Raw genomic sequence first — 8464 nt, 5'->3', positions numbered from 1 at the left:
GTGTTCATCGTTTAGATCCAGATAACAAACATTCGTTCGTTAATCTGTTCGTCGTTTTTTTTTTTTTTGTTCTCGGATTTATTCCACGATTTTCTGATCGTGATTTCTGATCTGATTTTAGTTTTAGTTTAACTTTTCATTCATTTATCGAAATCAGGTGATTCAAACGCCTAGAGTTTCGTCTCGAAACCCTGTTTTTGTTTAATCTACTCAAACAAGCTTTTGCTTCTGTAAAATTTGACTTAGGTCCAGATTAGTAAACGAAGTTGGTTCTTTCGCAGTTGGATCTTCGTTGCTTTGTTCGATTTGATTCTTTTTGCCAACCGGAGTTCTTAAGTTGATCTTTCTGGTTAGATATTTTATTTGAGTTCTACATGTGCATTGGATGAGTACTTATTGTATGTTTGTTTGTTTGTTTGTTTGCTTGCGATAGAGTACCCGGATTGCGCCGCTTGCTACTTCGAATCCCTAGGTTTCACGGATCATCAGCAAGGCAAGTAACACTTTGATCATATCTCCTTACTACCCAGTTTTTATGCATTAGATTAATCCTCAAACAATTGCATGATTAGGATCTAATTAATATGTGGGTTTTGGGAAGTGGATGAGGTAGTACCTATTACCTATTTTATTGTCAAACCCTTGGGAGTTACTTCTACGTTTGCTTATTATGCTATTCTATGCTAGTAGACGTGGATTGGGTAAGTGAATATCCATGACAGATGTGAGATTATTAACTAATGGTTTATTTAAGGTGGCAACTTTAATACACATCTGGGTGGATTGAGGTACCTGGGTACTCCAGGATTGCCTGTTTGTTTTTGGACCGCCACCCAGGCTCAAAGGGATCATAAGATTATTCATGCTAGAAACTTCCGTGTGCAGCCACATGCTATTATGGGCTCTAGCATAGTTGATTAAGTCGTGCGAACTCTTACAGTGGTAGACTAGCAGATGTAGGGGAAAGTAGGTGTACATGTCTACCCAATCATAAGGTGCTAGCGCTTCTGAAAGACTATGTCTCGGTCATCCATTTCTCAAACACCATGCAGTGCGAGAAAACTAACGGAGGAGATCGGGTCTTGTGGGGAAAAGTGCACAAACCTCTGCAGAGTGTATAAACTAATCATGATTAGCCGTGTCCCCGGTTATGGATGTTTTGAGTATCTAGTACTTGGATTATCATGTGAATCTCATCATGTTACTTTAATTAATATTGTTGGGTTTGTTTAATGATGATGCTTAATTGGGATTGAGAATGCTGTCAACCATTCTCAATGTTTAACAACTACCATGATAGTTAAATAAATTTATTCCTTTGCAGTAGGGAAAAACTGGCTTTATGCAAAATTTGTAACCATAGAGCTTTTCCACCAGCCAAATATGCATGTAGAATAGCATTATTTCTTTCATTACTCTCTATGTGTTACTTTGCCAGCATATTCCATGTGCTGACCCATTTTCGGGCTGCAACGTTCATGTTGCAGACTTTTCAGACGACGAGTAAGATTGCCTTAGGATCGTGGTCATATACTCAGTGATGCTGTTGAAGTTGATGGACTCACTTATCTTCCAAGCCTTCCGCTGTTATCATTTTAGATGGCTTTAAGCCATATTTTATTGTAATGACCTCTCTTATGAGACATTCGATGTAATAAGTGTGTGATTGCTACTTTGTTATAAATCCTTCAAGTACTGTGCGTGTCAGCATTACTGATCCAGGGATGACACTGATGCACAGAGATCAAACCATCTGAGGTCTGGTCGCTACAGATGAACTTTCTTTAGCCATGTTATTTTGAGAAGACATGATCGCCTTGTTAGTATGCTTGAAGTATTACTATCATTTGGGTCTGAACATTCATGCCACAATAAAGAAAATTACATTGAGAAATATGCTAGGTAGCATTCCACATCAAAAATTCTGTTTTTATCATTTACCTACTCAAGGACGAGCAGGAATTAAGCTTGGGGATGCTTGATACGTCTCCAGCGTATCTATAATTTTTGATTGTTCTATGCTATTATATAACCCGTTTTGGATGTTTATGGGCTTTACTTTACACGTTTATATCATTTTTGGGACTAACCTACTAACCGGAGGCCCAACCCAAATTGTTGTTTTCTGGCCTATTTTAGGGTTTCAAAGAAAAGGAATATCAAACGGAGTCCAAACGGAATGAAACCTTCGGGAGAGTTATTTTTGGAACGGAAGCAAACCAGGAGACTTAGAGTATACGTCAGGGAAGCAATGAGGAAGCCACGAGGCAGGGAGGCGCGCCCTACCCCCAGGGCACGCCCCCCACCCTCGTGGGCCCCTGGTAGCTCCCCTGACCGCCTTCTTTCGCCTATATATGTCCATATACCCTGAAAACATTGAGGAGCACAATAGATCGGGAGTTCTGCTGCCGCAAGCCTCTTTAGCCACCAAAAACCAATCGGGACCCCGTTCCGGCACCCTGCCGGAGGGGTGATGAGGACATCAATACCATTGTTACACCCACAGCCCCTGCTGCTATACATACTGGTCCAATTACTAGAGCTCGCGCACGCCAACTAAATTACCAGGAACTTTCATTTCTTGGTAATGATTCTAATGTTCATGAGAATATGATGCTGCCTAAATTGGGTACATTTGTTTTGCTTACAAATGAAGGGCCTAGCTTGGAGAAGGATGAACATTGGAGCAAGAACAAGCATGGAGATGATGGCATGCGCAAGGGGAACAAGAACAGAGTTACAAGTGATGATTTTAGGTCTTTGAAGCCACCATAACGAGTGCATGAAGCCTTGGATGAAATATACAAGATGTCACTTCATAAATTTCGTCCAGAGGCTATTTTAGGTGCTGCGTCACCTTATTATTGGGCCAGGCCCATGTAATTTCGAAATACATAAGTATAGGCTATTTTTAGAGTCCGTATGTGTGGGGAAACAAGAGATAGGGTTGATTTCGGGCCCCTCCACCAAGGGCCACGAAATTCCCCCCCCCTCTTCCTCCACATATACATCCCTTAGGGCATCGTTTAGACTTTGGGTTTTTTTTAGATTAAAAGTTCGCCATAGCTGCAACTTCGCGTACTTCGTTTGTGTTCAACAACCAGACAAAAGGCGTCACAGAACCCCACCTTGATCAATAAAGCTTTCATCTTATATTCGCAATATCCAGATTGCAATCTCAGTTTCTTGCTTGTTTTCATTTGCTCGCAGGAAACAGACCCTCGTGGTCAGGTTGATCGTGCTCCGACGTGGTCAATAACCTCTCGGAGTTGGTTTAGCGATTGCTAAGGCGCGACGTCCTCGCACGTTCGTAGTCGGATCGTCAAAGTCGAATGCCACCAAAGCGATATCCATCATCTCATCGAAAGACGGGACACCTTTGCCTCTATCAAGTGGTATCAGATTTCCAGGTTGCTCGGTGAGATTTTATAGTTTTCGTAGTTTAGATCGAGTCTGTTCTTCATACCTACAGTCCACGAAAAAGCCACAAAAAAAATTAGGGTTAGTTCATCATATCCGAACCAATCTGAGCCTTTGCATAATCTTTTTAGGGTTTTGCTTTGTTGAATTTGCGGTTGCATCGTCGTGTCTAGTTGCTGGTCTTAGAGTCTAGTCTTTTAGAGTTTCGAGTTCTGGTCATAAGTTGTCACGCCGCCGCCGCACCATCATCATCGCCCCTGCCATCTACCACCACCGCTTATCCGCCACCGCTTCGAATCCGTATCCATATACCACCACCGCTGTCATATACCACCACCGCTGCCATCTACCACCATATATCCACCACCAATCCGAGTTCTTGTCATATTAGGTTTGTTTTCGAGATCCATCTAGATTCCAATTCGTGTTTCCTTGCCGGAGTAGGTTTCGGAAAAAAAAGAGTCCGGAAACCACCCTCCGTTTAGGCCCAAAATTTTTCGAAAACGCATTTTTCGAAAAAATTTCTGGCTATCCTATTTTTAGGTGTTTCTGAGTGTTTTGAGACAGGTGCCATTATAGGAAGTTTTTTTTGACCCGTTTCCAGTTTTTGGGTCCGGGCAGTCGAAAAAAAAAATTGGTCGAAAAAATTTCGTGCCCATCCTGTCAGTTTGACCTAGGAAGAGTTTTGAGACACTCACCATTATAGTGATTTTTCGCAAAAAAAAAGCAGCGCAAAAAAAGAGCGCCAAAAAAAGAGCGAAAAAAAATCCAGAGTGTGCTTTTCCCTTATTTACGTGTCGCGCCGTGATTTTGTTGGTGTCTAGGCTCGCGTCTCTAGCACAGTCTAGCCTAGGACGAGCACAGTACCGTCGTTGAGCATTTATTCAACTTTGCATCTCTGAATTGGTTATTGCTGACCCTTTTTGCTACCATATTATAAGCCTTCCCAGCTCCACATACATCTATGTCGTGCGTTTGACTCTCCCTGGTAATCGCTCTATCCAAGCTTGGAGAGTTTTTGACTACAACGGTTGCCGATCACCGCCTGCTGCTGGGTAAGAACTGGTAAGAATTTGAGATTTGCTTGACGGATTTGTGACACCCACCACCACCTATTGTTAGTAGTCTGTAGGATCATATTCTTGTGTGTTTCTATTGCTGCTAACCATGCCAGGATCACAAGCCGACGAGACTGACTGGGAGAACATGACGAATAAGGATTGGCATGATAAATTTCAGCAAATGATGAGTGGACAGGTGCAAGATGTGCTAAACAGATTTGAAAAGGCCATGGAGAAGATAGATGGCATGGAGAAGACGTTTGAAACAAAGCTCGGTAACAAGTTTAATGAATTGCTCGCGCGTCTTCCACCACCACCACCCGCTGCACCTAACGCACCTCTCCAACAACAACAACAACGACTACCTCCACGTCGCGAAACAGACCTCCGCCGAGCGAGCCGTGTTCCTCTTGCGTTTGGCCAAACTGTTGGTGCTGCTGTTGATACTTCTGTGGCTCATGCTGCTGATGCGGAGGAGGATGATTATGTGGGAGATTATGAGGATGAGGTTGATCAAAATCTGAACTACGTGCAGCCACCAGCACCACCACCAGCAGGTCGACCTCAGGTATATATTCGTAATGGTAGGCCTGGACCACCACCTCGGGTACGAGATGATGTCCATATTCCTAAACTGAAATTGAATATTCCACCATTTGAGGGTAGATATGTTCCTGATATATATCTTACTTGGGAGTTAGAAACTGAACAATGTTTTACATGTTTACAATATCCCGAGGAGAGATGGGTTGCTGCTGCTGTTTGTGCTTTCACTAGTTTTGCATGTGTCTGGTGGTCTGAACATTGTAGATTATATCCTATTCCAACTACTTGGGCTGCTTTGAAAACTGCTATGCGTACGCGTTGGGTTCCACCATATTATCAACGTGAATTGCTTCAAAAATTGCAGCGTTTAAGACAAGGAAAAAATTCTGTAGAAGAATATTATCAGGAATTACAAACTGGCATGATTCGATGTGGTATTGTTGAGGAGAATGAAGCTATGCTTGCATGTTTTCTGGGTGGATTAAATAGAGAGATTCAGACCATTCTAGACTATAAGGAGTATACTAATATCACTCGTTTATTCCATCTTGCTTGTAAAGCTGAACGTGAAGTGCAGGATCGACAAGCATTGGCGGGAACTAACTTTTCTACAGGCCGACCTTCATCATGGACACCGCGTGCATCTTCTACTTCAACTGCACCAGCACCTCAATCAGGTGCCTCCTACAACCGTGATACAAGAAAACAGGAACAACCACCATTATCTGCCAAGAGCGCACCTGCCGGGCCTGCACAAAGTTCTTCTTCTTCCAGGGCATCAATAGGGCACACAAGTGATATTATTTGTCATCGTTGTAAGGGAGGAGGTCATTATGCGAGAGAATGCAAATCTTCGCGTGTGATGATTGCTACCGAGGGTGGTGGATATGAGTCCGCTAGTGACTATGATGAGGAGACTTTGGCTCTTATTACACGTGAAGAACATGGTGGAGATGATTCTGATCATGAGACGCAATACATGGCTCCTGAAGACGCTGACAGGTATGAATGTTTAGTTGCTCAACGTGTTTTGAGTGTGTAGGTCACACAAGCTGAGCAAAATCAGAGGCACAATTTGTTCCATACCAAGGGAGTTGTGAAGGAACGTTCTGTGTGCGTCATAATAGACGGAGGGAGCTGCAACAACTTGGCTAGCATGGAGATGGTGGAGAAGCTTTCTCTCACCACAAGACCACATCCACATCCTTACTACATCCAATGGTTCAACAACAGCGGCAAGGTTAAGGTAACACGTACTGTTCGTGTGCATTTTAGTATCTCTACATATGCTGATTATGTTGATTGTGATGTGGTACCTATGAAAGCATGTTCCTTATTACTTGGTAGACCATGGCAATTTGACAAAAAATCTGTACACCATGGTAGAAACAATCACTATACTCTTGTTCGTAAGGATAAAAATATTACTTTGCTTCCTATGACTCCTGATTCCATTTTGAAAGATGATATTAATAGAGCTAATAAAGCAAAGCAGGAGAAGAATAAGAGAGAAAATCAGATTGTGGCAAAAGAATTTGAGCAACAAATGAAGCCTAATAATAAACCATCTAGTGTTGCTTCTGAAATTAAATTGAAAAGTGCATGTTTATTTGCCACCAAATCTGATATTGATGAGCTAGATTTCAGCAAATCTGTTTGCTATGCTTTTGTGTGCAAAGAGGCATTATTTTCATTCGAGGACGTGCCTTCCTCTTTGCCTCCTGCTGTCACTAACATTTTGCAGGAGTTCGCTGACGTTTTTCCACAAGACGTGCCACCGGGATTACCGCCTATTCGAGGGATTGAGCATCAGATTGACTTAATTCCCGGTGCTTCACTGCCAAACCGTGCACCATACTGTACCAATCCAGAGGAGACGAAGGAGATTATGCGTCAAGTACAAGAGCTTCTCGACAAAGGTTATATACGTGAATCCCTTAGTCCTTGTGCTGTTCCTATTATTCTAGTGACGAAAAAGGATGGTACATCACGTATGTGTGTTGATTGTAGAGGCATTAATAATATTACTATTCATTATCGTCATCCTATTCCTAGGCTAGATGATATGCTTGATGAATTGAGTGGCTCTACAATATTCTCCAAAGTTGATTTGCGTAGTGGCTACCATCAAATTCGTATAAAATTGGGAGATGAATGGAAAACAACATTTAAAACTAAGTTTGGATTATATGAGTGGTTAGTCATGCCTTCTGGGTTAACTAATGCACCTAGTACTTTCATGAGATTAATGAACGAAGTTTTACGTGCTTTCATTGGACGATTTGTGGTAGTTTACTTTGATGACATATTGATTTATAGCAGATCTTTGGAAGAACATTTGGAACATTTACGTGCTGTTTTTATTGCTCTACGTGATGCACATTTGTTTGGTAACCTTGGGAAGTGCACCTTTTGCACCGACCGAGTATCTTTTCTTGGCTATGTTGTTACTCCACAGGGAATTGAAGTTGATAAAGCCAAGATTGAAGCTATTGAGAGTTGGCCGCAGCCCAAAATGGTCACACAAGTGAGGAGTTTTCTTTGCCTCGCTGGATTCTATAGGCGTTTTGTGAGAGATTTCAGCACCATTGCTGCACCTCTCAATGAGCTTACAAAGAAAGATGTGCCTTTTCTTTGGGGTACCGCACAGGAAGAAGCCTTCTCGGTATTGAAAGATAAGTTGACACATGCTCCTTTACTCCAACTTCCTGATTTTAATAAGACTTTTGAGCTTGAATGTGATGCTAGTGGAATTGGATTAGGAGGTGTGTTATTACAAGATGGCAAACCTGTTGCATACTTTTCTGAAAAATTGAGTGGGCCTAGTCTGAATTATTCTACTTATGATAAAGAATTATATGCTCTTGTTCGGACTTTAGAAACATGGCAACATTATTTATGGCCCAAAGAATTTGTTATACATTCTGATCATGAATCTTTGAAACATATTAAAAGTCAAGCTAAACTGAATCGTAGACATGCTAAATGGGTTGAATTCATTGAGACTTTCCCTTATGTCATTAAATACAAGAAGGGAAAAGAAAATGTTATTGCTGATGCATTGTCTCGTCGCTATACTATGTTTTCACAACTTGACTTCAAAATATTTGGTTTGGAGACCATCAAAGATCAATATGTGCATGATGCTGATTTTAAAGATGTAATGCAGAATTGTAAAGAAGGAAGAATGTGGAACAAGTTTATCGTTAACGATGGATTTGTGTTTCGTGCTAACAAGCTATGCATTCCAGCTAGCTCCGTTTGTCTTTTGTTGTTGCAGGAGGCGCATGGAGGAGGATTAATGGGACACTTTGGCGTGAAGAAGACGGAGGACGTACTTGCTACACATTTCTTTTGGCCAAAGATGAGACGGGATGTTGAGCGTTTTATTGCTCGTCGCACTACATGTCAAAAAGCTAAGTCACGACTCAATCCTC

This window comes from Triticum aestivum, chromosome 7B, assembly GCF_018294505.1.
Source record: "Triticum aestivum cultivar Chinese Spring chromosome 7B, IWGSC CS RefSeq v2.1, whole genome shotgun sequence".
Classification (NCBI taxonomy): Eukaryota; Viridiplantae; Streptophyta; class Magnoliopsida; order Poales; family Poaceae; genus Triticum; species Triticum aestivum.
The sequence above is the reverse complement of the archived record's forward strand: the minus strand, read 5'-3'. Positions refer to the sequence as shown.